We start from the raw sequence: 10,828 nt of genomic DNA, 5'->3' as shown, positions 1-10,828 counted from the left end.
GCTGCTCTTCCAAGCAATTTTTTAAGAGTTGACACTACAAAAGACATGCTGCCAATAATTATTAGATCCAGATGCCTGATGGCTCTTGGTCAACATCTCATTCAGAGCTTGTTGATTTATGTGTGCAGCACTTCTCCACTCATTTTGGGCATGTGGATACTCTTTCTCCTCAGGTCATGTCTGCACGTCAGCTTCTTTTGCAACATATTCATCCAATTCTGTATGATGCTCAGGCTTTGGAACTTGAACATCCCTTCACTGAAAGGGAATTGTCTAATGCACTGAGATCCTATGGCAGATGGAAATCTCCAGGATGGGATGGTCTCACTGTTGAATTTTTTCTTGCATTCTGGGATCTTCTTAAATTCACCTTGCTGCAAATGGTAAATACAGCATGGCAAAATCAGCAGATGCCTGTCATGGAAAAAGGGTCTTTTCAAGCTGATTCCAAAAAAGTAGCTATGTGATTCACTTGGTGATTGGAGGCCAATCACGCTCATGCCAGTCGTTTACAAGATCATTGCCAAAATGGTGGTTGATCGGATTAAAGGTTATTTGCATGATGGGTTGCATCCCTCCCAATATGGCTTTCTTCCACGTCGCCATATCACAGATAACATTGCCAATGCTTATATTGGGGTTGAATATGCCAAATACACACAGCAGGATGTTCTACTCTTGCAGGTAGATATTGCAAAAGCCTTTGACACATTTCAATGGGATTTCATCTCGCAAACTGTGCGAGCTTTGAGGTTTGGACCAAAAATGCAGCAGGTTATTTATTGGCTTTATAGAGATAGCAATGCGGCTTGCATTCTTTCTGGGGATATCTCTGATGAGTGGACTCTTCGTTGTTCAGTCCGCCATGGATGCCCTCTCAGTGCTTTACTGTATGCCATTGCTACTCATCCTATGCTGCAATATATTGATCATCTTGTGGGTTACAGAATCACTTCATGGCTTGGAATTGAATGCTAATCGTAGCATGGTTGCTCAAGCTTATGCTGATGATTCTTTCTTTACCCCGAAGAATACGCCCCATGATCTTGGTGCCTTGATGCAGGCCCTCTCTATTTATGGTTTGGCAGCTGGTCTTCATGTTAATTTTCAGAAGTCTAAGTTACTCCCTTTGCATTCCAAAGACTGGCATAGTCTATTATGGCTCGGGGATATCATTCCACCCACTCAGTTTGTTCGTCATCTTGGTTACGCTTTGGGGTGGGAACTCACTCGCCGACAACAAACTGATTGGGTTTTGGCTAAGCTTCGAAAAAAGCTTGAGTATTGGAAATTGGCAACCTAGCCATTGCACATTCGTCTTCGAATAGTGCAGTCCATCCTTATGGCATATATTCAATTTTACTTGCCATTGATCATGTTCACTAAGGCAAATCTTACATCTTTCATGTCTATCTTTATGGAAATCTTCTGGGTGATCCAAACATGGTAGAAAAAGTCTCAGGCTGCTTTCGATGCATCACATTTGTTCTCTCAAGATGCATGGTGGATTGAACATCACGGATATTCATGTGCATATTCTTGCCCACAGGGGGAAAATGTTGCTGCAATTTCTGCAAGGTGATCAGAGCCTTGGGCTCTTATGAGTAGGACTCTAGTCACTCATATCAGTATTTCTGCATTTGGTCATTGGCAACTCGATCAGTGGGAATTTCTTTTTTACTGCACTGATGGCACTTTGCCTGGCTGCCCTTTTGTCTCCCGCTTGCTTCTTGACTAGAAGCATGTTCTTTCTCATCTGGAATGGAATGGACGGCAATCTTTGCTTGGGAATTCTTTGAGAGTTGAAAGCATTCACGGGTCGAAAGTCTTTCAGCCTCCCTTGGCTTTACAAGAACCTCGACGTTCCTACTTTGTCTCATTTAAAGGCATTACCTCAGTTGCTGATGTTATAGATGATGCTGGTACTGTGCTCCCCTTTTCTCTAGCAGCCACTACATATGGATTGGGCTCTCATTATCATCCTTTGTGGCGACAAATTGCTTCTATGCTTTCGCCTTTTGTTCTGATTCATCCTTTGGAACTCCAAGATTGGCTAAAAGATTGGACTTTGACTTCTCCAGGGTCCTCTTCTCATCCTTTGAGGCTATCTCAGAGTACTGTACTTGCATTGTATAAAATTATTTTGCCTCAACCTTGGGTTTCAGAGAGAGGTGATTCTGTTTGGCGAATGCATTGTCCAGCCAAGTGGTGGAGGAAAAGATTACATCAACTTTGGGCCTATAAAGTACTGCTTCGGAAACATGTTTTCTTTTGGTGAGTTCTTTTGGGAGTGTTTCCATCTAGATAGTTGTTAGCTCATCGACACATTGCTCCTGCACTTTGCCATAGATGTTTTGCTTCTTTGGAGACTTTGCCTCACTTGTTTTGGCATTGTTCGTGCTCTCGTGAGTTTTTTGATCTGCTTTAATAGCGTTTGCGAGCGAGATTCCCATCTTTTCCGTTTGGAAAGTTCTTTTAGCTATTTGGGTTTCATCCATCCAGAGCGGAGTTTCATCTTTTCTTCGTTTGGGTTCGCTACTGGGCACTATGGACTTTATGGACATATAGGAATTGTAAAGTCTTTGGTGATCCTACTTTCTCTTTGTTTGGCTTTTTTAGGCATTCTTTGTAGCAATCTTTCTTTGATTGCTTGTAGACCTGCTGCATAGATCATGAGGTCGTTTTGGCATATACTGAAATTTTCAGTTGATGTAATTGTAGCACCATATTTTGAGGTTGCTACTCATGTAATATAATCAATCAAAGATTTCGCCCCAAAAAAATATGTGTGTGTGTGTGTGTGTGTGTGTGTGTGTGTGTGTGTGTGTGTGTGAGAGAGAGAGAGAGAGAGAGAGAGAGAGATAGAGAGAGAGAGAGAGAGAGAGAGCATACATAAACAATTAAAAATAAAAATATGAATGTTGGTGGAACTTTGTGTAACAAACTACTATAGTATAGCCAAATTAGCAATTGAGTTGACAATACTTAGAAAGGAACAATAAATATGTTGCCAAGCAAAACAATTATACAAAATTGGATGCCAATCCTTCCAATTTGTAAGGACCTTCAAAACGATAAGAACAATTCAAAATCTCGATGTAACTAGCAATGGCACAAACAGTTCATAGACTGGAGCAAGGAGCCCTTGATCCTAATGGAGCAATAGAACATAGAGTTACAATACAACACGTTTGAGAGTACAAACGAAAGAAATATTTTACTTTTTAACAGTTGAAAAACTTCCAACGCGTAGAAAAGAAAATGCAACAATTACTGATAGTATCTCCATGCAGATTTTATGTATCATGTGTCATAAAATACAAGTAAACACACATGATTAGACAAACTTTAAATACTTGCTTGCTATGACTCCACAATGCAAACATCAATATGGATTATAATCTTCAATCACTTTTATACTAGGCATAAATGAAATAGGTATAGAAACTTGAAAACATATGTGGATTATTCAAAACAAGTAGGAATATCTACAATGATCTACGCTTGTCATAGCCCTTTATTGTTCCTAAATATGTAACATATAAAATTTCATACAACACTTCAGTGTCTCACATGCTTTCATAAATGCCAAATTTTGACATAAATTTACAATATAAATAATATTTTGCCTAACATGTGAAAAACTATTATACCAGTTTTAACTTATTTTCTTTGTCACATAATCTAATTATATCCCTTCATTTTGGAAATTCTCTCAATAGATGTGTGACGTATAACTTGTGACACAATCCAAATCATACAAAAGATACTTGCTCATAACAATCTAAAATTTACAAATATCTCCTACTACTTAAATAAAACACATTTTTTTCAACTATTCATTCAATGGTCGAAAAAATACATAGGAAGTTTTGTGTTTATATTCTTAAAATATATTGTAATATACATATACATAGTTCTAAAGGGCAATCACAAATAGATAAAGAGAGAAAGGATTTTTAAAGAACCAATTATCGTAGAAACACTAATACTAATAAATCATCGGGTATATGACTAATTAGAACAACTTTAACCCTTTTCACATCACATTATAACAGATAATTATGCACGTTTTCTTATTTTTATTTTATCTCACTATGTTATATCTTTTTCCTAGGAATCTTCTAACCTAGCAATCCATTTCAAAACTTAGGTACACAAGTTCATAACTTAGTTATGTACATATTTGATATGCAAAAAATTGATTGTATTGATTTAACCATATCTTTTGTTGTATACTATTACAAATCTAGTTATATATTTTCAAAATACAACTTATATTTGACATAAATAAGCCATGGTAACACACCTTCATAACTTAGTCATATACATTTTTGACATGCAAAAATTGATGGTGTCAATTTTACTGATTTTTTAAATTATATATTATTATGAATCTAATTATATGCTTTAATTTTATAGGCTCTTTCAAAGTTTCAAGCTAACTCATACTTGAAAATGATACCTTTTTTCCCTTCAAATAAGTTATCCATGTCAATCTTTTATTATTATATCTTAAAATGTCATTCATTCCTCATCAGAGGCGGTTTTCAATCAATTCATGAACCGAAGGGTCAACTGCATGACTAGCCGCAACCAACAAAACCGTTTGCTCTTTCTTGGCCCGATGTGCTCCCAATTGAGGATAGATTTGCAACAATTGTGCAGTGTATTAGTAGTTCATAGCAAGTCTCCTCCTCCTGTGGGCATGTTTTCCTACTCACAGAGTTAGGTACTGGATAGTAGTTATAGATCAGTAGAGTAAAAACATAGTAATCAGTCCAAAAAGCACTAGCTTCTCCATGTTAGTTCTGAAAGAGCTTCACCATAGCGACTAAACAAAAGGATAGTAGTTAATAGTCCATTCTAGTCAAAAGTCAATTTTACGCTTTTGCATGGTCACGCCCATCATCATTGCTCTTCCAACTGGAGGCACCCATCAAAGTGTAGGCTAGCAGCAAAGAAATGCTCTTTTCGAAGAGGGGTCCAATCCTAATCATTTTCTCTTTACTCAGAATGTCTTTCAGTTTCATTCTCTTTCAAGACTTCCTTTCAGTGATGCTTACGCTTCCACACTAAGTCACAACAGGCTTTTGCTTAGCATATTCGTCAATGTATGCTCTAAGATAGCTACAACAATTGATCACATGTCATAGAGGATGTTGTCATTGTCTATCCCTTGGATGCTCCATATATGAGTGATGCTTATTGCTTAATTCAGAGAAGAGGATCACCACATTGATGCAAGAGGACTTGAGAAGGAAGATGTATGGTGAAGATAATAATGAGTCTAGTTTTTGTACCCAACATCAATTAAGGGGAGGGGACGATTGTCATATCTATGCAAGAGGTGTTGAGGGTGAAGATTATGGCTGAGACAAAAATAGTATGTATCTTGCTAGAAGCATCAATTAAGGGGAAGTAGGAGTATTGTTTATTTTTATGTGTGTGTATGACTCCCAAACCTGCCCGATTAACCAAGCTGGTCCAAGAGGGTCCAACAAAGTCAACTACTCCCGAGAAGCTATTCAATACTTGGGGCACCAACTCATATGTATTATGTTATTACCCTCTTCCAAAATCCTTGGTATTTGGGGGACAAGGTCCATATAGAATATGCATGGGTTTCCTACAAAATTTTAAAATATGGAAGGGAAATTTTTTAAAATCTCAAGTCCCCCCTAATATAAGGTATATACATTGAAAAATATGCAAAATTTCAAGATTTTCACATATTTTTTATAATATTTGAGGCCCAGGGGGGGGTCTTTTGGATGAGGGTGCAGTTAAGACAAAAAATACTCTAAAATGTGAAAACCCATCTCCTTTCACAATCATGTAACTTTTTCATGTGTTACCCAAATTTCAAGGTATAGAGACATATTTGTAGCTCTTTTAGTGTAGAACACAACCATGCTAATTTGACTAATTTTTACTTATGGCATATGGTAAATTTGTCTCATAGTCAAGATGTTTATAGGTATTCTTACTAAAGGGAGTTGGTGCCCCATGGTCAGTACATCAACAAGTCAAATTATGGATGGATCCATCTGCATTCGGAGACTTGATGGCTCGAATGCTCTTTTGGTTAACACCTGATTTGGAGTTGGAACGCGCTAATAGGTGCATTCAAAAATTTAGCCTTATACTCATAATCGCACCAACTATTACTAGGTACGGTCCCGTCCAGCCGTATCTTGGTGACAGATCTCACTGCTGCTTGTAGGAGTGTTTTAGAACTCATGCCTATCCATGATGAACACTATGGTGCTATGGGTTATATCATCATGAGAGCAAATTTTCCACTTGGGGATAATTGTTCATGTGTGGGAAAAGGATTTGCCAGCTATGGTCATCACCATTCTATGTTTGGCGCTGTAAGCATGTTGATGTTATGCATGGAACTGTACGATCAATCATTGTATCCATTTTCTTTCCCATCAACAAGATTATGTTATTTTTTGTTACTATGGTCCAAGGTTTTATTTTTTGCATGAACTTAATGGCAAGCGCCAACATCAACTAGCCAATGATGATCTATAAATAATGCTAAAAGGGTATGTATATCATTAGGAAATTGAATTCATGATTGGATAATGTTTGTAGAAGAGATCTCCTCAAAAAACAGTGGACATAAGAGACCATGCTAGCCTGACTAGCTTGTGTTTTGCCATGCTAGATGGTCAGTGTTGTGGGTGATTCCATGTTAATACTGATCTCTCTAGTGTTATTGATATAGTGCTTGATTATTGTGCTTTGAGTATGATTATGTTGGGATCGGTTGATTCGGTGATTCATTTAATCAATTGTTAATAACTAATGTAATTGGTGGCTTGAGTACAGGTGATGGAACTCATAATGAGGATTGGAGTTAGTGTGAGGGTATAGATCGAGGTGTCACACAACGCATTATATATGGCCATGGGCCAATTTTGTATTTGTTTTATTATTGCAAGTTTGAGCAATATATTTTGTAGTGGACATAATTCATTTTGGAGACTTGCCATCTAGCAAAAGGTGCTCAAGGAGATGGAGTGTTGCTGGTTCTAGGTAGAACTCTGTTATCTTTCTTAAGGAAGACTTTCTATCTAGCAATAGGAGCTCGAGGAGACGGAGTGCTGTTGGTTCTAGGTGGAGCTCATAGGGCATGGCAATGTGCCTCCTCCTCATAGTCTCTTCAGGTGTGCCTTGCCCAACAAGTCTCCCTCCTCTTTCAATCTTTGTGCTCTTTCTCCGCACTTTCCGTCCCTCCCTTTCCCCCTTCCCCCTCCCTATATAAAATAACCAAAGCAATGTAGGGAAGCTAAGAGGTTCGATGGATGGGTTTATAAAATTTATTGAGCTTAAAGTCCCTCCAAGGGGATCCTTATACTCTTAGGGATGTGGTCCCCCAAACATGTATGAACTATGAGAAAGAAAGTTTATGGAATTGCAATATGCCAAATGAGGGCATTTGCAATTGTATGGTTACTGGTGTTGGAGATGGGCATACAAGTCTTTCCAACAACATCCTCTCTGATCATGATAGTGTGTCTACATGTACTCATGATGTGGGCAAAATTTCACCCCTTAACCTAGGCATAACAAGCCTCTCTCTCTCTCTCTCTCTCTCTCTCTCTCTCTCTCTCTCTCTTTCGATTTGAAGCATCCCCTCAAATGAGTAAAAAAATTTTCACCCTTAACCCTGGACTTTCCCTTTGTGACTGTCTTTGGCCTTATTGTGGCTTCCTTGATAGCAATAAACTCTAGGCACAATAAGCGCCTCTCTCTCTCTCTCTCTCTCTTTTTTGGACTTTCCCCTTGTGATTGTATTTGGCCTTATTGTGGCACGTTGTATAATCAAGGCCACATACACCCATATAGAATGCCTATATTTACTTAGAATCCTTTATTAGGAAAGAGTTGCCATGTCGCAACCAAAGGGGAGAATGTGCCTAAATTTGAGTGTCTGTCTGAGTATGTCTCCTAAGTTTGTGTGCATGTGTGTGTATGTATGCATGTCTCCTAAGTTTGAGTGTTTGTGTGTGTATGTGTGCATTTGTGTGCGTTGAGGGGAATAGTCACAAGAGAAATTTTTTTTTTGGGGGGGAGAGAGAGAGAGAGAGAGAGAGAGAGAGAGAGAGAGAGAGAGAGAGCTTATTAAAGTCTTCGGAAGACCGATGGGTCTATGAGATAGTGAAAAACCTAATCCAAGCAAGCTGAAAGGGTTGAGGTACTAACGAGCATCAACACCCATACATAAAAAACAAAAGATAAATGCTACATAGTCATATCAGACTAATAGCAATTTCCCTCGTCACTAACATCATAACCAACATCATCATCATCAAATAGTCTGTCGTCTGAACACAAAGTGAGGTATGCACTAAATGTCACAACTATGGTCCACTCTATCCCCCCTCGTCAATGGTGGGGGGGCGGGAGTAGAAAACTAGAGATAGAATACTGCCAACTGCCTTTGGGCGTAGCCATGCGCTGTCTCCTGGTCATAGCTCTACGTCTAACAAGTATGACCATGACCCTTGCCGATCATGGCCCTACTCTGAACAAGGAGGGGATGTCCCCAAGCATGGTACCCTCTGCTTGAGTTGTCATGTCACTAGATCTAGATCTCAATCACGTTTAGGCCTAGTGGAGTGGGAGCCTGCATGATCTACCTGGAAGATCCCGCTTTGAGAAGAGTCTATCAGGGTGTACTCCTCATGTCACTATGATCGAAGTTGGCGCTCACGATGTCAAACTACCTCATGGATGAATGCAGTCAAGCATCGCTGATCCGAAAAGGAGAGGAATGGGGACACAAATCCAGAACTATATGTGAATAGACAGGAGAAGTGCCCCCGGATCTCATAGTAAATTGGACATCTGAAAATGAAATGCTCCTCAAAGTCAATCTCATGTAGATTGCATAATGTGCATATACTGGGTAAAACCCACTGGTTGACTGCTCTCAATACGAAGTTGACCATGACCCTTGCCGATCATGGCCCTACTCTGAACAAGGAGGGGATGTCCCCAAGCATGGTACCCTCTGCTTGAGTTGTCATGTCACTAGATCTAGATCTCAATCACGTTTAGGCCTAGTGGAGTGGGAGCCTGCATGATCTACCTGGAAGATCCTGCTTTGAGAAGAGTCTATTAGGGTGTACTCCTCATGTCACTATGATCGAAGTTGGCGCTCACGATGTCAAACTACCTCATGGATGAATGCAGTCAAGCATCGCTGATCCGAAAAGGAGAGGAATGGGGACACAAATCCAGAACTATATGTGAATAGACAGGAGAAGTGCCCCCGGATCTCATAGTAAATTGGACATCTGAAAATGAAATGCTCCTCAAAGTCAATCTCATGTAGATTGCATAATGTGCATATACTGGGTAAAACCCACTGGTTGACTGCTCTCAATACGAAGTCCATGTGAAGAGACTCGAAATTGCCTAATACAAAGAGAGAGAGAGAGAGAGAGAGAGAGAGAGAGAGAGAGAGAGAGAGAGAGTCTGTAACAAGGATGTGTGCATGTATGTGTGTGCAGTTGTACATGAGAGGGGGGGGATCTCCTATATTTAAGTGTCTGTGTGTGTATGCATGCGAGGAAAACTCTCAAGGGAGAGAGAGCACACGTGGGTGTGTGATGGAGAGAGAAATATTAGATGTTCACTAAAAGAGAGAGAGAGAGAGATTTTGTGCGTATGCTTTGTCCCTTGATCAACATCACATGGCCACTCATCTAGCTTGATCGTTGAGTAAATTGAGCATAGAGCTAAGCCAAGCGGTGCATACTCTAGAGGGGGTTCTTGAAACTTGGAATTTTATTTCTTGAAATTAAAGACATTCAGGTCTCTAACCTGTCATGGAAGGGTCATCCTACTCTTAAACTTAAAAGAGAAATACTTTCAAAAATTAGATCATATTAGTATCCTTGCTTACGCTAATCAGAGTTAGGGTAATTGTACTGCGACATCTCTTTATAACCTCGAGTTTCTCGTTCCCCCGTCTAATGAACTTTGAAATGTTGGACGGAACCAGCTCGGCTACATGGACGGAACTAAACGTATGTTGTTGGCATCTTTCTTGGCCATGGAGCCGCCGCCTCTTATCGTCAAGCTGGCCAGGTGCGCTGTCTTGTGTGATATAAGTGTGCTCTGTGGAATTTTTGTATCGTGGAACACTGTGATACCAAGTGTTTAGCTATAATTTCACACCAATTCATTCATAAAAGGGACTATACGATTGAATATTTGGGATACTATCTCCAGCTTTTCGTCTGTGCTACAAAAGGGCATATTTATTGAAGCAAAAGGTGTAATGACAAGAGCCATTGCCGGCCTGTAAAACAACCTATTCCATGAATCAAATTGAAACACGGGCGGAATAATGATTCTTACAATGCTGGGCATCCATGGACAAACTTTTAGTCTCATTACCCGGTTTCGTAAATATGGGCGATATGGGCTACGTGTATAAAACAGAGACGTGCTTCTTGCGTTTACCAGTAGGTGGAGTGGTTCTTTAATTAACTGCGATTTGTCACCATTATATCTCTAAAGAGAGATTGTGCTACCGAGGCCATAAGAGAGATATGACTTGTATGTTTTGAAAGGCCAAGACAGCTTTATGGCAATGGCCTTGTGATTATGACAGGCAAACAATGGGAGGCTGGTTTCAGGCGTAAAAGAGAAGCTAGCCCCAAAAAGCATGAAATGACGGACTTGGGCGTACTTCACTACTTCTTGGGATTTGAATATATGAATGAAGATGCAAGAAATGTTAGTCCTCCTCTCTAGGCATGAAGAACCATTTTTGTGGAAGAGCCTTTGTGAAAAATGC

At 39.6% G+C, this 10,828-nt stretch overlaps 1 protein-coding gene across 1 annotated transcript in view; it reads left to right on the top strand.

Moving 5' to 3' along the window:
- The first annotated feature begins 10,058 nt into the window (after positions 1–10,058).
- The window catches only part of LOC147885354 (uncharacterized), a 35,614-nt gene continuing 34,844 nt past the window's right edge, over positions 10,059–10,828 (top strand). Inside the window, exon 1 of the mRNA XM_087396670.1 lies at positions 10,059–10,113. The gene's annotated coding sequence lies outside the window, so the exon portion shown is untranslated. The remainder of the gene's footprint in view (positions 10,114–10,828) is intronic.

This window comes from Dipteris shenzhenensis, chromosome 25, assembly GCF_047967505.1.
Source record: "Dipteris shenzhenensis isolate YYH24624 ecotype China chromosome 25, Dip_SZ_1.0, whole genome shotgun sequence".
Lineage (NCBI taxonomy): Eukaryota > Viridiplantae > Streptophyta > Polypodiopsida > Gleicheniales > Dipteridaceae > Dipteris > Dipteris shenzhenensis.
This window is presented reverse-complemented; position numbering and strand designations above follow the sequence as displayed.